The following is a 21786-nucleotide window of genomic DNA, read 5'->3' as shown; positions in this document are numbered from 1 at the left end:
GACTTAAGCCTTAAGATTTTTAGACTTTTTACTTCAATATGATGTAAAGAAAATTTTATGTCAGAACCAACTATGGAAAGCCAGTATTGCTTGGTATAAATAGAAAGGGAGCATTTAAGAAAAAAACCCACGCATTTTAAAATTATGTTTCTTCAGGCGCTGAGCCTGAAGTGGCTCTCTTCCTCAGACAGATTAGCAAAGTCAAGTTAAAGAATGTTTTAGGGGAGTGAGCGAAATGACACAGGATTAAAAGATAAGTGCAAAGAGAATAACTTTCTCCCTTTTGAGTCGGTGTTATTCAATGTCTAGGCACCACTTAAATCATTTCCTGGAGCACTGATGGCCTGTATCCAAACCCAGCAAACACACACATGTGTGCAGAACGAGCTGCAGTCCTGCTTCGAGGTTCAAATCTGGTCCCTCCCACTCACTATGTGATGACGATAAGTTATTTAACCCCTGAAGCCTCACTTTGCTCTCTCCTGTAAAGGATGACATTAACAGCATGTGCACCTTAAAGGGCTGAGAAGTAAATAAGATTGTATGTGTAGTGTTTGGCATAGTACCAATACTAACAAAATGTTTAATAGATATTAGCCATTATTATTATTTTTATTATTTTTTTTTTTTTTGGTACCAGGGATCGAAGTCGGGTCCTTGCGCTTGCAAAGCAAGCAAAGGAACCACTAAGCTAAATCCCCGGCCCTAGCCATTATTATTAATTTCTTTCCACCTTCTTATGTAGACCTGAGTTAAAAAAAAAAACAAAACAAAACATGGGCGGGGGATATAGCTCAGTGGTTCCGACACCTGCCTCCCAAGCTCAAGGTCCCGAGTTCAATCCCTGGTACCAAAAGAAAACACACAGGGCAAAAGAAACTCAGACCTACGTAAGCACCTTCTTGTTAACAAAGCTCTCCTCTGTATTCTGTTCCTTTCTTCTGAGCACAGATCACTACTCTCCTCCCAGCTCCTACAACACTTTGTTCATGTTATGCACGGGCCTCCCCCTCAGGTCTGGAGCCCCATGAAGAAGACGGCACTAACTCTGACTTAGGGGTCCTTGGGCCCAGGACAGCACCCTGTCCAGGGGGCATGAAGAAGAGTTGGCTAACTGAATGCACACCCTTCTCAAGCTCCTTTCAAGGCCATGGCTACACTGGGAATCACACAGCCTCACAGGGAGAGCGGTGTAGACCTGGATAAGAGTGTCTGCTGTGGCTTCTGACCTTTAAGACAACAGCTTGAATAATGAAAACAAGCATAAAAAAAAAAGCAGCACAAAAGCACTCAGTGTGGTTATTTCAAAAAAGTTAGATTCTTCACGAAATACTCTAGTTTTACTGTTTCACAAATCATATCATATAAAATACTTCAGCTTGATTGTTTGTATTCTGAGATCACTAGAATAAAATCTTCCTTTTAATCACTCAGACCAAAATGTGTGCCTTAGGACCAAGTAAATTCAATGCTTCTGAACTGCAGGCCACATGTCACTGTCCAAACATACGTGTCGCACACTCTTTGTGTTCTAGGTCCATATGGAAACCAAAAAAAACCACTCAAACCAGACTCAGTCTGCTGTCCTACTATTAACAAGGCGCATGATAACTGTTAAATGTAATCTTGGAAAGTGTGCGATGAAAATAGGGTGGTGTGGTAGAACCCAGAGTGACCCAGGGGCAGGGTAGTAAGTGAAAGGAGTGACCAGGCACCCAGCTGTCCCCAGACAGCCCTGGTTTACTGGCTGTTATCTTGACACAACTATCAACTTTCAAAAGCTTGTCAGTTGGGAAAAGTTATATGATCACCCTAAGAAAGAAGAGCAACCTGTACCCATGCAGGTTCTGTAGCCTTACAGCTCTTTTTATACCTTAAGTGTTTGTGGTTCATTGTATTCAGGCATTATTTGTTAATACATATTCTCTGCCTGACTCTCAGCTGTTGCTCTAATCCTGTCTCCAGAACCTAATTAAGACCTTACCAGACTGTAGGTATTTAATTGTGGTTGAATGATTAGTCATGAGACATCCACAATTCAATGGACTGGAATCTACCTGAGAGGACTAAGTTTAAGCAGGGAAGGTAGTGAATAGACAGATGAACTTCACTTACACTTGAGTTCCATATCCCAAAATATGGAAATTGTAATTACAAATATAATTTTACTGATAGGAATAATGTCTGAGTTGGAATGTAAGAAAGACATTAAAATAGTGCTAAGGAAATCTGGGCCAAAGTCTAGTCAGGTGTCTTAGGGGCAAGCTGTGATGCCCCACAGGGAACATGCATCAAGACACAACCAAAGGACAGGATGTGGATCAAGAATCTGGAAGATGGGTATGAGGGTGCAGCTGTGTCAGAGTGCCTGCCTAGCATGTGTGAGGCCCTGCATTTGATCTCTAGTACTGCAAAGGGGGGGGGGTCTTGGAGCATAAATGTGTGAAATCCGAGGGCAATGACAGGAGACAAAGTCAAACAACTGAAGGGCCAGCTGTATACCTTATACTCACACTGTATACCTTAAATATATACAAATTTTGTCATTTTGGACTGGGGCAAGACTATGGAACAAAGGCAGCAGAGGGATAGAGGCAGAAGATGGGCTGGGATGTCCATGTGTCTCCTGTATATCTGCCCTTCTGGGCTAGGTCACTAGTCCCTAAATTCCCAGAATGTTTATTACCTTTTTGGATTGTATTTTGTGCCTAAAAAAATATTAGTTTTCGTCACTGTTTACGTGTGGTATCTCCAAACAGCCTGTAAAGGCTGGAGATTTAGCTCAGTGGTTTTGCCACCTGCCTCACAAATAGCCTATAAGTTCCTACAAGAGTGATATTGCATTTTATAAATCTTCTACATTCTCTTTATTATCCCCCACAGTACAAGGCATAAAGTAGGAGCACAATAAACACTTGCTAAATGAAAAGAAAACAAGCTATATTTCTCCTTCTCCTTCTTCTGTGGTACGGGGGATTGAATTGAGAACCTTGAGAAAATTTTCTAATGCAAAGACTTGCATGTTCCCTATTTCTAATTTTTAAGGAGGTTTGATATTTCACATTTTAAAAACTGCTCCTAGGGGCCAGGGATTTAGCTCAGCAGCACCGTGCCTGGCTCACAAGAGCAAGGTCCTGAGTTCGATTCCCAGTACCAAAAAAACCCTGCTTCTACACACACACACACACACACACACACACACACACACAATAGTGACTGGGGTGAGGGATATGCTAATTAGCTTGGGTGTGGTATATCAAAGATATCACACTGTATACCTTAAATATATATAAATTTTGTCACTTATACTTCAATAACACTGAAAAAAGGAAGGAATCAAGATTTTAAAAATACTAAGGCCTTTGATTTCTCCAGTTGTGAATTAGTCTTAATTAAAAAAAAATGTCCCGGCTTTGCTATGAAAACACAAAAGCAAGTCCTGCCCTGAAGATGCAGCGTTCACTGAATTCCTTCATCAGTGAAAGATTAGCTCAGTGCAAGAGTCAGTGCTCACATAAGAATGGAAGGAACCTTATGTTGTTCAACAGCAGCATTCTGAGAGATTCCTCAGTACAAATGGTGAATGGCCATGGACTCCATGAGCAACTCAAGCTACTGCACCTGCGGCCGGCACCGACCTCCACTGAACCCGTTTGTTGCCAGAACCTCACCAACAGTAAGTTTACTGCTCCAGCCCCAAAGTGCCATAATGTACAGCCAGGTGTGCTGAGGACAGGAGCACAACAGCAGAGGGACACAGAGGCTGGCAATGGGAAGGAATTATCTTGCAGGAATGCAAAAAACAAGCCTTCCATATCAAAGAAAAACAGTAAACGCTGGCAGGACAGCCACTCACTGGGAGCCTTTGCCACCTCCATATGCACACTAGGTGGAGACACTTAGGAGGTTCTGACTCGGATTCCTGGACTCTGTTTTGCAAACTTGCCTCATCAACCTTGTATGTCCTGCCTGTTCAGTAAAAAGGCGCTTGTGGACAATGCTTCTCAATCCTGCAGAAAGTTTTAAAAATATCAATGCCCTGGACTTCAACCTGACCAATTAGATCAAAGCCTCTGTACAGAAAATGGTACGAACAAACACACCAGCCTGTCATCAAGATCTAACAGATACTTAAAACTTTTCCATACCTAACTTTGACTTCATTTTTTCTTTTAAAAAAACTAAAATGTCATAAATTGAGTTGAAACCTCATATCTAACCTTCACAACATTTGTTCCCATTTCCCATATGAGGGAACTCAAACTAGAGGAAATCTGAGCTCCGCCCATAAGCACACAATTTGCAGTATTGTGTGGCACTGGAGTCTGTCCCTCTATCCAGGATACTGCACTGCCTGAGGGACTTGGATTTGGGCAAGGCTTTCCCTTCACACAAGTACATTCAGAACCTGTGAATCTTCTCTAAGTCACTCTTCACAAACAGCAATTCTCTGAATGGAAAAACACACCTAAGTGTAATAAGACACCCAATGCTTCTCATAATGTACATCATAATTCTACTACACACACACACACACACACACACTCACACACACACAGAAATACAGCTTTCCACAGCACTGGTATAAGGCGATCTATACTAATAAACTGAGGAAAACATTCTACAATGTTACCCGTCTTTTTTTGTTGTTTTGCTTAAATTCTTTTATTGGTACATTTTAGGTATGCAATACGTTTACATTTATCATTGGGCACTTGGTGTACAGGTGTACATGATGAATCTTGGTTCTTATTTTTTCTCCATTCCCTGTGCTCCCTTCCCTATTTACAAAGACTTTGTTTCCATTTTTTTCTTTTCTCATAATTTTTCCTTTCCCTTCTTTCCTTTCCCCTTCCTCTCCCACTTCCCCTACCCCTTTGGACCTTTTCTTCCTATTTCAAATTGTCAGTTATTCATTTTAATCATTTTAGTCCTTATTTACACTTTCAGTTCCTCACACTAGAGAAACTATTCGGTATTTACACGTGTGCGTCCTGTCTATTTCACTTATGAGGATGGCCTCGATATAGTTACCCATCTTAATAGCAAAGCCTTATAAGTAAGTGAGCACCTAATTATACCCTCACAAGCACAATAGAAAACATTAAGTCCAATATTTATACTTTTTTCAAAGAGTGAAGAGGACAGTGAACCCATAGGGGAAAAGACTCAGCTATTTAAATAATTAAGTTCCACAAATATTATAGGGCACCTGGTTAGGACTATAAAACACAATTAAGAAACAATACAAATTTCTTCTCTTAGAAACTAAAAAATGTGAATAGCAGTCTAATGAACATACAGAGTACCTAAAAATACTTGTTTAAAAAATCCTTAGGTAGAAATTGTGCATGTGCTGGCACACACATGTATTTATTCTCTGAATGGTAGTAGATTTTTAAAAAATAGTTTTGGATTGTCACAAATAAACATCTGGAGTAACGATATCTATTCCCCCAAAAGAAAAGTTCCTAACAATAAAATTTGATACCAGGAGTGATACACATTAGTGAAGAAATGATTCGTTCCTACGGGTGACATGCTAGCCCACATGCTGTCTTCTGGTTGTTACAAATGCACCCAAAACAAAATCTTCACATGCCCATGAGAGCTCAGGTAAGGTAGGAAGGTAGCAGATCAGGCAGAAAAAGAACAAATGGCATGTTTTCTTAAAATAGCCTAAGAAGATAATCTTCAAAAATACAAAAAAGTTAGAGGTAGAAATATTCTTGCTTATTGTTGAGAACTGTTTTTGAAAAATCTATAATGATACTTACTTTGAAAATTCTTTTAATGACATTTCTGATTTCCATTTAATGTACACAGTGACACCTACTGGCATACTGATGAGGGAATGTGGATGAAATGGGAAGATTCAAGCATGGACAGAGGCCTTACACAGATCTGTCCAGACATCCCCTGTAAAGGAAATTTTAGTGAAGCACAGTGTTTTACAGTGCTGTACCAATGCAACACACAAGGGGAAAGCCCACGTTTCTGCCTTTCAGGTCTCAGTACTGGCACCACGGGAGTGATACTCTGGGTTTGGAGGCTTCACTTCAGGGTTCAGTTCACAATTTCCAAAAGCCATTGGCATTTATGCCTGGGAGTTAGAGCCAAACCTCAGCCCTCACTAAGCTCAACATGTTTGGTTGAGAGCAGTCATACAATGTGATAATTTTTAAAAACTGTATATACCAAGAAAATAGTAGTTGGGAGGAATTAGCTGCTTTATAAACAAACTGTGGCCTATTATAAATAAGCTTTGGTCTATTATAAATAAGCTGTGGTCTATCACAGAAACAACGCAAGAGTTTTTTTTTCCTGACTGTACATATGCTATTCTTAAATTTGACCAGAAGGAGAGAAATAAACTCATATGAAGCAGATGGAAAAAATATACTTAAGTGGGTAGAGCATCCACCACAGATCTGGTAAACAACAGGTAATTTAGCTTAAATACAAATAGCAGGGTTGGGGCTAGATAGGACAAGAGGTTCCAGAGATGACAGGAATGGTGTTGCCACTAGAGTATGAGAGCCGAGAGCCCTAGCCAGCAGCCACTAAGCCTGCCCCAATCAAGCCAGACCAAACAGTGACATGATACGTGCATGACAAATTCTGTCTATGAAGCTAACTTGTTGGCAAGTTTAATTATATTAAGAACGAGATGTACCATGCACATGCCAAGTCTCATTGATGAGGAAGTTAATTGTACTGCTAAGATTTCCAAGGCAGAATTAACAGAAAAGAGTGCTGGGATCAGTTAGCAATGTCTGCCATGGATACAGAAAAGGGAAATTAAAACACACGTGCCAATGATCTGCAGCCGCATTACCCTAAGATTAAAAACAAAGAGCTCTGCTTTGTAAACTCATCCATGACATACTACTGCATTTTGGGGAGGTATGTGTTTAGTTTTCCTCTTTGTTCTGAGTGAAATCTATTTTGAAAACAGATTGGTTGTCATATTAGCATGAATGAGCAGAAGGGGAGCTTTTCCATGGCTTGCTGGAAAGGCATGGTGAGGACGACAGGGGCAATGCTGAAGCAGGGCACCTGCCTGGACAGGGGCTGGCAGTGGCTGGGAAGCACACCTGACACAAGTTCCCTTGACAGCTGATCCCACAGCTGAGGGCTTTTAACGTGATCTCACCATTCACCAAAAAGAACACAGCCCAGACATGGGCTCGGTATCAGATCACTAGGACTCAAGGTTGGTCCAAGACAGGCAATCTGAGATGGTGTAAATTATCCCAGGGGGCTGACTTCTAAACCTGAACAGCAATAAACCATCTACCAGTAAATTAATTGACTTTTTAAAAAGTGGCTCTAAAGTACTGTATTTCATTAGTTAGAAATGGTATATTAAAAGAAATGTTTTAGCTAAATAAAAAGTTAACCACAGGTAAGTTACTAGCTGAGGCTATCCTAGGTTTATTTTCTATACTCTTCTGTCTCTAACTTTTCAATTATAAATACATATTGAATTTTAATCCATTACACAGTAACACATTAACTGTGTAGAAAAGTCATTATAAGCCAAATCAACAGTTAACTGCTCCATTCCAGAGACAACCACTTTTAAATATTTCTACTTTCATGTGTTCTGATAGTTACTGCCCAACTGGACTGATACCCTCATTCTTCTATTTCTTGACCTGACAATCTTAAAAAATATCTACTGACTCCTGTACGAAAGATGAAGATATAGATTGCTATATTACTACTCCTCCCCAATGTCTGAAAGTTATTTTGCTTCTATTTCTTGTCCTAGTTGCTTTTGTACATTGCAGTAACTCTGTAAGATCCTCCTTAGTATTCTAAACTTCTCCAGCCCTTTGCTTACTTCCCACCACCTCCATCCCCCTTACTTGATACTGTCAGAATTTGGAGGGGGCAGGGAAAAATCCTGGGCAGGGCTGTAGCTTAGTGATACATCATTTGCTTAGCATGCACCAGGCCTTGAGTTCAATACCTAAGAACACACACACACACATACACACACACATACACACACACACACACAAATATTGACTTTTTTCACTTCACTACCAAGTGTTCATTTATTTTCTATAAATTGATTCGAAAAGCTGAAAAGCTATAAATGAAATTTACGTCATTTTCAAAAAATATGTATGGAAAGCCAAGCAACATGAGTGCTATTCACAATGACAGAACCATCAACATGAATTTCAGTAAAGGCAAGATAATAACATGAAGAGAATTGTGAGAAAGCCATTCAGGATAAAAATACTGATACACAATGAAATTTCAAAAGATAATTTTTGTGCCCAGTTATTTAAAACTGTACAATCTTCAAGCTTTTCATAATGTAGAGTTCCTTTTTAGGTCTAATTAAGATAAAATGTAAATTGCCCTTAAAACACTTAAACAAAATGTACAAATCTGTCCTTCAGATACAGGAATATTTATTTGAAACTTTCTGTGGAAATCAGTACCTGTAGGTTTTGGGGGGCTCCCCACTGCAGAATGAGTGTCAAGGTGGGAATGGGCAATAGAGTTACAAGGCAGAATGAGCAATGAGTGAGGCAGGAGAACTTGGGAAGAGATGAGCCAAGTTCTGCTCCAAGTCAGCTAGAAAATTGAAACCACAGCATCTGTGTGCTGAATTTCTAAATTCCCAGAGCCAACATATATAGTCTGGGTGTAATCATAAAACAAAATGGTAATCATCATATATGGATAACATACTGCATATGATTTCAATTTATATAATAAGGTCAAAATTTTTAGAATAAACTACAGCTAGGCGTAGTGGTGCACACCTGTAATTCCAACACTTGGGAGACTGAGGCAGGGCGCTCGCTTTGAGTTTGAGGCCAGCTTGGGCTACATAATGTGTTCGAGGCCAGCTTGGGCTACATAATGTGTTCAAGGCCAGCTTGAACTACATAACAAGACCCTGTGTCAGAAAGATGAGAGAGAGAGAGAGAGAGGCTAGCTTCTACATCTACATGAAATATCCTGTAGACCATGCAATAAATGCACAGAACCAAAGGAAATTTTGATCACTATGTGTGCGTTCAACATGTGGCCCTAAATACAATATTTCAGAACCAAACAAATCCCCTGAAAATGAAGGCAACTATTGGCTGGGGATATAGCTCAGTGGTGCTGCACCTGCCTGACAAGTGCAAGGTCCTGAGTTTGATTCCCAGTACCAGAAAAAAAAAAAAAGCAAGCAACTAGTCATCCAAAACTATGAATGGGCTGTGTGGTAATGTTTGTGTTTACACTGTAGGAGTGTAAGTTCAATATTAAGTTTTTTACAAAATTTTAAAATAGACATTATTTTTACTGACTTATACTAGAAAGAGAAAAATTTCTCTACATTTTCCTTTAGAAAGTGCTGTTAAGCTACAATGAAGTAATTTACTGAAACTTAGCACTTATAGCTCAATAAATTTATTAAACAGATTTATTGAAGCATATCTATCTTAACCTAAAAGATTTCTTTACTTTTTACTTGGAAGCTAGATTACAGCATAACAGTCACCATTTATTTGTCTCATTCTGCTTCTGTGAGAATGTGCAGTTAGTTGATATTCAGAATTACTGCAAACACCCAAACTGTATTTAAAACCATTAGTATAGACTGAGTGAAGATCTGGGTTTGAACTCTAGCACAGGTAGACTTAAGGGGAAGCCACTAATACTGGGCCACTTCCCATCCTGGTGCACTTCCTTCTAAGAATGTCCCGCCACTAGACTGCAAACACTCAGGGGCAGAAAATGTATGTTATTCTTCATTACATCACAAACAGGACTACAATAATGGCTTTTCTATAGCAGATGTTCACCAAAACACTGGCCGTAAGAGTGTTAGTTGCAAGAGAAAAAAATACTGAGAACAACCCAAAATGCCCATTCAAAGAAAACTTGTCAGATAAACTATGACACAGCCATAGATGAAGTACCACGTAGCCACTAAAATATGAGCATTCTTTTTTTTTTACTGGTACCAAGGATCGAACTCAGGACCTTGCGCTTGCAAGGCAGGCATGGCACCACTGAAGCCCTGCTCCCCCTTTTTAAATTAATTAATTAATTTTTTAATGAGCATTCTTATGAACTCTTTTTTTTGGTACCGGGGATCAAACTTGGACCTTGCACTTGTGAGGCAGGCACCGGAACCACGGAGCTAAATCCTCAGCCCATTCTTATGAACTCTTATGGAGTGTTTTCTCTTTGACTGAAAAAATAACCACAGAACAAAGATTACATATAGTGTGATATTTACTTCCAAGAAGAAATACAAGGGGTGAGGATATGAAAGATGCACATACATAAATAAAAGAGATACAAAAGAAGTATAAACAATAACCTAATAAAAAAAGATTATCTATAGACATGGGCATAGGATGGAGAGGAGCAAGACCAAAAAAAAAAAATATATATATATATATAAAATTTATATTTATGAACGTATAGAACATTTATTTGGTTCAAAACTCAAAGCCATATATATTTTTTGGGGGGTACCAGGGATTGAACTTAGGACTTTGTACTTGTGAGGCAGGTGCAGTGTCACTGAGCTAAATCCCTGCCCCCCCAAAAAATATATAAATATATGGCTTTGAGTTTTGAGCCAAATAAATGTTCTATACATTCATAAATATAAATTTAATTTTTAAAATTTTAGGGTGCTAAGGGTTGAACCCAGGGCCTTAAGCATGGAAAGCATGTACTGTACTATTGAGCTACCCCCTCCATAAATTTAAAGGGAAATAAACCTCAAATTGAATATAAACAGACAAAAAACATTATTATATGTTATACTGATTACATAACAATAGAGAGCTAATAATTGTTGAAGTAACTTTTAAATGTTACTCCGACAGTACAAACCAATATATTCTAAGATAAAAAGAACTACATACAAAGCTTAAGTTTTATTTAGTAGATTTATATTAAAATGGTTTTGGTCTTAAAAACTGTAATTATTATACATGAGGGAAAAAGATGCAACATGAAATGTCATAATTTAAAATGTGTGTATATACTCAAATTTTAAAATACACAATATACAGTTAAATAGTTAGTATATATAAATATATATATACATACACATATACATACATCCCTAATCCAAAATCTGAAATGTTCTAAAATTTAAAACTTTCAACACTGACATAATGCCACAAATCAAAACTTCCACACTGGACCTTATGTGACAGCTGTAGTAAACATGCAAGTGAACTACATACATTAGGGTTGCCTTTAACTGAAAAAATTACCTTCAGGCTCTCTGGGTAAGGTGTACATGAAACATAAGTGAATTTAGACTTGGAACCCTCCCCAAGATATCTCATTATACATCTATAAATATTTTTAAAATGTGAAAATATCCATAATCTGAGACAGTTCTGGTCCCTAGAAATTCAGACATCCAACCCATATACGCATAAGTGATAGAATTCAAAAATCACCTTGTTGCAATTATCAACATAATAACTTATTTTAGCGAAGATCATTTATTCTTCATTAACCACTGGGTCAAACGGGGGAAATATAATTTAGTGGTGACAGTAAGAGCATAACTTACTTTCAAATGTTTTACCAAAAATATAAATAAGTAAAATTGCCAGTGTGTGGCTGTATGTAGAGAAAGAGCAAGACTAAGAGAAGAATACAAAGCAAATATGGCAAGAGGCTAACTGTGCATCTAAGTGCTCTGTGTACAGTACTATGCTTTCAAGTTTAAATTTTTTCAAAATTCATCATTGATGGGAAAAGCAAAAAGAAATGTCTTTGGTAAATTCTCCCATAGTTTTAAAGTCCTCACTATGTTGCACACTTATGACTTTGACTCTAAATTCTTTTTATCTTTTTTAATTTTTTGAGACAGGGTCTCACTATGTAGCCCAGGCTGGCCTCGAAGTCACAGTGATCCTCCTGCCTCAGCCTCCCAAGTGCTAGGATTATTCACCACCATGCCTGCCTTAAATTCTTGTACTTTCATTCCTATTTCACTGGTGGAAGCACCATTTGAGTCACTAGACAGCCTTCAACTTACACACATACTTTATTCCTATGTCTGTTTATAAAACAAGTCAATATCTAACATGCACAACACATTTCTTCACAAAGACATTAAATTTTCCTGGCCAGCCCCAAATGTCTCTTTAAAGAGTAATACAGCTGAACATAAAAAGAATTTGAAAAAGATGAGTCTATGCATAAATAAATCAGAGCAGAGTCAATTTAATTTTTAATGAAACTTGAAGACCCAGAGGTATAGTGACGGGCTTTCCCGGAGCAGGCATCTTGCTGGAATAGCAGTAAATGTGGAAAACACAAAGGAAATATGTGGAAGATCATAAAATAAAACTTACACCTTTAAAACAAGATTGCATTTTTTAATGAATTTATTACACTGTAAAAATTACAAGTAAAACAAAATGAAAATTCCCCAGCTTTGGGCCGGGAGTGTAGCTCACTCATAGAGTACTTGCCTAGCAGGTACAATGCCTTGATTCAAATCCCAGTATCACAGAAAAGAAAAAAAAATTCCCTTACTTTACCTCCCACAGAAAAAGCATTTTCCCTAGATAACCATGATTCTCAACTTCTTGCGTATACAGTTATAGAAATAAAACTGATTTGTTATTTTTTCCCATAGTTTCGTGCTGTATATTGCATTAGGCAACTTGGTGAGAGTTCCTAAAGTACTCACCAATCAGAATTTTAAAAAACAGAATATATTAATATTTGAATAAATAAAATAAGCTCTCAGAATCAACCTCTTAGTTTTGAACAGGAAAGTATCCATAGGTAAAAAAAAATGTGAGGTAACGTTTTACAGAATAAAAAATATTTGACACATAATTGCTTCATTTGCAAAAACAATTTTCAAAATGGTAATTATATTATGATTTTACTTTTGTCTGGAAGGCTACCTACCAAACTATTACCCCTAAGCAGAGACAGGCGTGGTGATGAACACCTGTAATCCTAGCATTTGGGATGCTAAGGCAGGAGGATCACCACAAGTTCAAGGCCAGCCTAGGCTACACAGTGAGTTTGAGGCCAGTCTGGACCACTGGACAGACCCTGTCTCAATAAACCAAATAGGGTACAAAACTATTACCCCTAAGAGGAGGGACAGGGAAGAAAAGGGGCTCATAATTTTTACTTCTTACACTTATTCATTATTTAAATTTTATTTTATAATCTTTCCATAAAGCTCTTCTTGGAGAGATAGTTTTACTGGTAACGTTTCTAAAAAGGTACATACAAGGTAACAGGTAAATTCACTGTCCAACTACAGCTTGTTTCCTTACAAACAATCAGTTACAGGAACGGTAATATGGGGGACTTAACTGGTAGGATCAGGCTTAAGTAACTGCTTTAAAATTCCCTCACAAAAACTCTTCCTCCCAAGGGAAAGGATGGCAGAATTGGAAAGCTACCTTTTGCCAACACCAGAGTAAAAGCTTATTTAAGGGCTGGGGATTTAGCTCAAGGGTTCCGCTGCCCACCCCCGCAAGCGCAAGGACCCAAGTTTAATCCCCAGTACCAAAAAAAAAAAAGCTTATTTAGACAAGAATCATCAATGTCTGCTGAATCAAGAAGAAAACAGGGCCGAGGATTTAGCTCAGGGGCACTGCACCTGCCTCGAAAGCACAAGGTACTTAGTTCCAACCCTGATACAGCAAAAAGAAAGAAGAAAGAAGAAGAAAACATGTGAAGAGGAACAGAATTAGTATAATCTCAAAGTCTCTACCCAGATGTTACTTTTTAATTACAGAAGGAAAATGGTATGATGGGCATGGTGGCACATGCCTATAATTCAAGCACTCTGGGAGGCTAAGACAAGAGGATCACAAGTACGAACTCAGCCTGGGTGACTCAGTGACTTAGAGAGACGCTGTCTCAAAATAAAAAACAAAAATGGGCTAGGGATGTAGCTCAGTGCAAAGACACTGGGTTCAATCCCTACACTGGAAAAAAAAAAAAGTAAATATATGACAGAGAAAAAATCAACAAAGCCCAACCAAGTGGTCAAAATTAGCATCACTAGGGGCCAGGGATTTAGCTCAATGGTTCCAGTGCCTGCCTCAAAAGCACAAGGTCCTGAGTTCAATCCCCAGAACCAAAAAAAAAAAAAAAATTAGCATCACCAGGTATAAGCAAATAGATGCAGGTGCCTCTAGATGTGACACCCTAAGAAAAACCCCATACCACTCATGAACTTTCCCATCTCCAAATGCATCAACCTCCATTTACCTATCAGAAATCATTAGAAAAGGCCAACTAGAAAGGTGGTCTACAAAATAACTGACCTCTTACAGAAATGACAATGTCACAGAAGACAAAGAAAGGCTGAAAAACAGTCCTAGATTAAAGGGAACTAAAAAGCTACGACAACTAAATATCATACACTATCCAGATCCTGTATAGGAGGGCCGTGGGGAGACACAATAAAGAACATTATTGGGACAACTGACAAATTCGGAATGCAGACTACAAAGCATTATGCTAACATTAAATTTCCTGATTTGACAATTTTATTGTGGTTACATGAAGATAACTTTGTCCTTAAGAATAAAGAAATAATGAGGAATTAATAGATATAATGCATGCAATATACTCCCAAATGGTTCTTTAGAGAGAGAGAGAGAGAGAGACAGAGACAGAGACAGAGACAGACAGAAGGGGCAAGGGGATAACGATAAAGTAAAAGTGGCAAGATGTTAAAAACTGGTGAATCTAGGTATATTGAAATGAGAACTCATCACATTACTGCAACTTTCTTGTACATTTGAAATGATTTCAGAATAATGTTAAAAATATATTCTCAGGGACTTCCAGGAAGATGGCAGAGTGGTGAGCAGCAGAGAAAGGGACTCTCCAAGATTTGGTATCCTGACACTGGAATATAGCAGCAAGAGGAGAAGGAGGAGGCGGGAAGCAGTTCCCTGGGACCCAGGAATGATCTGAGGCAAGAATTGAAGTCTACAGGGAGAGTGAAGAGAGAGACTTTAAGAAAAAGGAGGAAGGTACCAAGCAGCACTCTCTCCAGAGCTCAGGCTCCACGAGGGAATGGCGGGCCAAACCTGCAGATGCACAGTGACTACTGACAACCCCGAAGCCTCCAAAGAGAAACACAACAGTGGAACGGAGCAGTGGACGAACCGGACTGCAGCGGCTGGTGAGTTATCCGGGTACAGACCTCACCCAGGAGAGGGTGATTGGCTGGTAGCCATGTTGGAGAGGGGCCAACTGAGCTCGGAACTTAAAAAACAGCTGTGGGCCACCTCCATCTAGTGGCTCCCAGTGCCTCAGTGTGGGTGCTGAGTTCAAGATGGCAGGAGGTCAGGGAGTGGAGTTCAAGCTGGCAGGAGACACAGACAGTTGTAGGCTCAAGGAATCCAGTTCCAGCCTCATAGCCAGAAACTATCCTGAATTTCAGAGGAACTAAAGGAGCAGGATGGCTGCGATCATTCATTACCCCACCATGAAGTTGGAGCTAGCTTGCTAGGATTAATCAACTTGGCTCTGGACTCTGTTTACCCACACTGCCTAACAATGACCGCAGAGATACACCTTGAATTGGATGTTTTTTTGGTTTTTTCTTTTTCCTTTTCTTTTTTCCCCCTCTTTTCTTGTTCTTGTTTTCTTTCTTTAGTTTTTTCTTGATTGTTTGAACACAGTTCCTAGTTTGTTGTTCTGTTCTTGTTTTAATTTTTTCCTTTTTCCTTTCCCACCTGTCCTCTTCACCAGTTCCCTAAAGTTTGTCCTCCAGCCTTGCTTCTGATCTCTTCCTCTTATTCTATTTCTGCTATTTTTAACCCCCTAGCCCCTTTTAAATCTTCTCCCCTAAGGATAAAAATGCCATATTAAGGGCTACAATTTTTCATTTTCTAGGCTGTATTTGATGCTATTGTATTATTGGTTGTACTAATTTAGCCAAGGTGTCATCGTTGTGCTAATCAGTTGTTCCTCATGGTATACCAAGACTGAGATTGCCTAAGGGTTAAAAAAAAAAACAAAAACCTTATAGGCCAGCGCCAAAAAACTGGCAGCTGGGCCAAAGAGGCAGAAACTTCTCATCCCCAATTAATTGAAGAGGTAAGATTTTGCAACAGACTCAAAACCCAAAAGGTAGCTAGCTACACCTGGAAGACGCTTTTAAGAAGTAGTCATTTCCTAAAGGTTCTGAATATTGGCAATAAAGCTACTCACCATAAGCAATTTACAAGCATCAACTCAACAATCAAACTTTTAAAAAACAGAAAATGCGAAGGTACTTAAATAAGATAGAATCCCCACTTGCTTTCAGGTCACCAAAGGCAAACCAGAAGAGACCTAGAATAGCAACGACAATTCTGGGCAAGAAAGGCAAAGCAGGGGGCATCACAATTCCTGACTTTAAATTATACTACAAAGCTACTGTGTTAAAAACAGCATGGCACTGGCAAAAGAACAGACCTGAGGATCAACTGAACAGACTAGAAGATGCAGAAACAACTCCAGACATACTCAACCACCTTATTTTTTTTTCAATTTTTATTTTTTATTAGTACATTTTTGCCTTACATCATGATTACATTCCTTGTGGGGAGGGAGTTGGTGTATGTACATAACATATCTCAATTCTTTTTTTATTCCCTTCCCTTTCCTTTCTCTCCTCTCTCTATCTGTTGGTCATCTTGCTATTTGAAAAATGATTTATCTCCCTTTGTTCTATTTTATTTTGCTCTTCATTTATGTTTTTTTTCCCATTAAGTTTATTAGTACATTTTTGGTATAAAATACAGTTACATTCATCATTGGGATCTTGTACCTTTACATGAGTATCTTGGTTCTTATTTTTTTCCCTTTCCCTTGCCCTCCCTATTTATAACCACCTTATATTTCATAAAGGAGCCAAACACCTTCACTGGAAGAAAGCCTCTTTAATAAATGGTGCTGGAAAAACTGGTTTTCTGCATGCCAAAGATTGAAACTAGACCCATATTTTTTACCACACACTAACCTAAAATCAAAGTGGATCAAAGATCTAAATATTAAAACAGAAACACTGAATCTGCTGAAGCGAGAATAGGTAGAATACTTCAGGACACAGGAGTAGGCAAAGACTTCATGAACAAAGCCCAGACTGCACAGGAAATACTACAAAGAATCAACAACTGGGACCTCATCTTATTAAAAAGCTTTTGCACAGCAAGAGAAAACACTAGTGCCAGGGATTTAGCTCAGTGGTTCCACTGCCTGCCTTGCAAGCACAAGGACCCAAGTTCAATTCCCGGTACCAAAAAAACAGAAACGAATGAGCAAGAACAACCACCAACAGAGCGAAGAGACAACCCACAGCCACAGCGTAGGAAAAAATTTTTACCAGCTATTCAGATAAAGGACCATTATCTAGAATATATAAAGAACTCAAAAAAATCAGACCCCCCAAATTTAAAGACCCAATGCAAAAATGGGCATCTGAAATAAAGAGACATTTCTCTGATGAAGAAGTAGAAATGGCAAATAAATATACTGAAAAATGTTCAATATCATTGGTCATTCGTGAAATGCAAATGTAAACAATGCTGAGATTCTATCTCACTCCAGAAAGAATGGCTGCTATCATGAAATCAGCCAATAACAAATGCTGGCCAGGCTGTGGGGGAAATGGAACCTCAAGCACTGTTGGTTGGAGTGTAGACTGGTGCAACCACTGTGGAAATCAGTGTGGAGATTTCTCAAAGAAATTAAAACTTGAGACAGGCAGGTCTGTGCACGCCCTACCGAGGTCCTGAGTCACGCGGAAGACACGGAATCACCCCACTGCAGACAGGCAGCCACCTGATTCCACATTACCAAGGCGTAGAGGACACCAGACCACCAGACCAAGGTACTGAGTCCCACTGTTCCCGGCCCAGAGGTAGGGGCTTCTGAGCCGTCGTCCCACTGCTCCTGGTCCAGAAGAAGGGGCTTCCCAGCCACCATCCCTCCCGCTGCTCCCAGACCAGAGGAAAGGGCTTTTGGGCCACCTTCTGTCCCACTGCTCCTGGCCAAGAGGAAGGGGCTTCTGGGCCACCATCCCGCCCACCGCTCCCGGCCCAGAGGGAGGGGCTTCTGAGCCACCATCTCACTGCTCCTGGTCCAGAGGAAGGGGTTTCCCAGCCACCATCCCTCTGGCTGCTCCCAGCCCACAGGAAAGGGCTTTTGGGTCACCATCCCTAGTGCTGCTCCCGGCCCCTGTCCCACCTCACCCAGCTGAGAGGAGGTAATCTGTGCAGGTGCTAACAGCACCCCACCCCAGTCGAAATGAGAAAACACATAAATAAGTCTCAAAACCAGACTTCCAGATCACCTACAGCAACCCCAAAGGGAAATGAGATGGAACACTCTGATACTCAACCACCTGGACCCACTCAACTGGCAACAAAAGGGGACCTGGAAAAAATGAAATCAGAAATAATTTCTCAGATAACAGGAGAAATTGTGCCCTTAGTGCAAGACATGATTAATAAATCTAGAGAGGACCTGAGGAACATGATGGAATCCCAACATAAGAAACAAATGGAATCCATAAAACAGATGCAAATAGATTTCCAAGACATGAAAAACTCCACTGAAAGTCTACACAGCAGAATGAGCCAGTGTGAGGACAGAATTTCAGATATAGAAGATAAGATTGCAATTAGTGACCAGGAAAAGAAAAATTGCTTCAAAATTATAAGGGAACATGAGAAATCAATCCAGCTGCTGCTAGATGATGCAAAGAAGAATAACATAAGACTGATTGGACTCAATGAAGAAACAGGAGATAGTGCAGATGACATAAAAAATCTCTTCACAGAAATAATGGCAGAAAACTTCCCAAGCAGGGGAAAAGAGCTTGACATACAGATAAGTGAGGCATATAGGACTCCAAATAGCCTTGATCAAAAAAAATCTACACATAGGCATATAATTGTTAAGATTCCAGAAACACAACAGAAGAACAAAGTTCTCCAAGCAGTCAGAGAAAAGAAACAAATCACATACAAAGGAAAGCCCATCAGAATCACAGCAGACTTCTCAACAAAAACCATCAAGGCAAGAAGACCTTGGAGTGACATATTCCAAGCCCTAAAAGAAAACAGCCTCCAACCCAGACTGATGTACCCTACAAAACTATCTTTCAAAATGGATAGAGAAATAAGATACTTTCATGACAAAGAGCACCTTAGGAACTTCGTGAATACCAAACCAGCACTCCAAAGAAGTTTACACAATATCCTAGGAACAGACATTGAGGGTCACAACCCCAGGAAGCAAAGCAGAATGAACCCATCTGGCAAGACAAGAAATTAAATGTAAAGGGGGAGAACCCAACAAAAAGAAAAAGTCATGGCAATGACAAGTCAATACGTTTCAGTTATAACCATCAACGTTAATGGTCTCAATTCACCAATCAAAAGAAATAGACTGGCAGAATGGGTCAAGAAGCAAAATCCAACAATATGCTGCATACAAGAAACACACTTAATTCAAAAGGAAACTCATAGACTGAAAGTTAAAGGGTGGAAAACAATACTGCATGCGACAGGAACCTGAAAAAAAGCAGGAGTAGCTATCCTCTTGGCAGATCAAGTAGATTTCAAACCAACACTGATTAAGAGAGATGAAGAAGAACACTACATCCTTGTAAAGGGAACAATCCAAGAGGAAGAGATGACGATCATAAATATCTATGCACCAAACACTAGTGCACCCAACTATATAAAACAAATACTAATGGACATGAAAAGCCATATATACACTAATACAATTGCAGTGGGGGACCTCAACATCCCACTGTCACAAATAGATAGATCAACTACACTAAAAATAAGTAATGAAATACTAGAACTCAATCGAACTCTTGAACAAATGAACTTAACAGATGTTTACAGAGTCTTCCACCCCACAAAATCACAATACACATTCTTCTCAGCTGCGCAGGGGTCATTCTCCAAAATAGACCACATACTCACACACAGAACATGTTTAAGTAAGTGCAAAGGAATTGAAGTTATCCCCTGTATATTATCAGACCACAGTGCGATGAAATTGGAGCTCCATAGCAAAAGAAACTCAAAAAATTTCATAAACACGTGGAAATTGAACAACACACTTCTGAATAACCAATGGGTCACAGAGGAAATTAAAGAAGAAATCAGACAGTTTCTTCAATTAAATGACAACAACAATACAACATATCGGAATCTGTGGGACACAATGAAAGCAGTCTTATGAGGGAAATTCATAGCAGTGAATACGCATATTAGGAAAACAGAACGAGCCCAATTAAACAACCTGATGCTGAACCTCAAGCTTCTAGAAAAAGAAGAGGAGGACAACCCCAAAGCTCATACAAGGGAAGAAATTATAAAGATCAGAGGAGAAATCAATGCAATGGAGACTGAGAGAATGATACAAAAAAATCAATGAAGCCAAGAGTTGGTTCTTTGAAAGAATAAACAAAATTGACAAACCCTTAGCCAACCTTATTGGAAAAAGGAAAGAAAAGGCCCAAATCCATGCAATTAGGAATGAAAAGGGTGAAACTACAACAGACCCAGCAGAAATCCAGAGGATCATCAATACCTACTTCCAGAACCTATACCCCAATAAGATGGACAACACAGAAGAAATGGACAGATTTCTAGATACATATGAATTACCAAAGTTGAACGAAGAAGACCTAAAAATTCTGAACAACCCAATATCAACCAATGAAATTGAAAATGTAATTAAAAACTTATCAACTAAGAAAAGCCCGGGCCCTGATGGCTTCACTGCTGAATTCTACAAGATATTTAGAGAGGAACTACTGCCACTACTGTTTAAACTCTTCAATGAAATTGAAAGGGAAGCAATACTCCCAAACTCATTCCTGGAAGCAAGCATCACCTTGATCCCCAAAGCAGAGAAAGACCCAACTGAAAAAGAGAACTCTAGGCCAATCTCACTAATGAACATAGCTGCAAAAATCCTTAATAAGATACTGGCAAACAGAATGCAGAAGATCATCAAGAAGATCATACACCCTGATCAAGTGGGATTCATCCCAGGGATGCAGGGATGGTTCAACATACGCAACTCAATCAATGTAATACACTATATCAATAGAGCCAAGGACAAAAACCATATGACTATCTCCATAGACGCAGAAAAAGCATCTGACAAAATCCAACATGCATTTATGATAAAAACCCTACAAAAAATTGGAATAGATGGTCTCTACCTCAAACTGATAGAAGCCATCTATGAAAAACCAACAGCCAATATTGTACTAAATGGTCAAAAACTGAAATCCTTCACACTAAAATCAGGAACAAGACAAGGATGTCCACTATCACCACTCTTGTTCAATATAGTTCTGGAAACATTAGCCACAGCAATTAGACAAGAGAAAGAAATAAAAGGAATAAAGATAGGTAATGAAGAAGTCAAACTGTCATTATTTGCAGATGACATGATACTCTGTATAGAAGACCCCAAGAACTCCACCAAAAGTCTTCTAGACTTAATAACCAAATTCAGTCAAGTAGCTGGTTACAAGGTCAACACACAAAAATCAATAGCTTTCCTCTACACCAATGACAGACTCACTGAGAGAGAAATAGGGCAAAGAATTCCTTTCACAATAGCATCCAAAAAACTGAAATACCTAGGAATCATCCTAACAAAAGAAATCAAAGACCTCTTCTCTGAAAACTATGGCACTCTAAAAAGATAGATTGAAGATGTTATCAGAAAATGGACAGACATCCCCTGCTCCTGGGTAGGAAG

General features: G+C 39.2%; 1 protein-coding gene across 5 annotated transcripts in view; it reads right to left on the bottom strand.

Annotated features, from left to right (window-relative positions):
* The window catches only part of Snx24 (sorting nexin 24), a 196279-nt gene that overhangs the window by 139359 nt on the left and 35134 nt on the right, over positions 1-21786 (bottom strand). The gene's annotated exons all lie outside the window — the stretch shown is intronic.

This window comes from Heterocephalus glaber, unplaced genomic scaffold, assembly GCF_053883595.1.
Source record: "Heterocephalus glaber isolate CG9 unplaced genomic scaffold, H.glaber_assembly_v1.0 deba00001463, whole genome shotgun sequence".
NCBI lineage: Eukaryota > Metazoa > Chordata > Mammalia > Rodentia > Bathyergidae > Heterocephalus > Heterocephalus glaber.
Note: the sequence above shows the minus strand (reverse complement) of the source record. Positions and strands in the feature narration are given on the sequence as shown.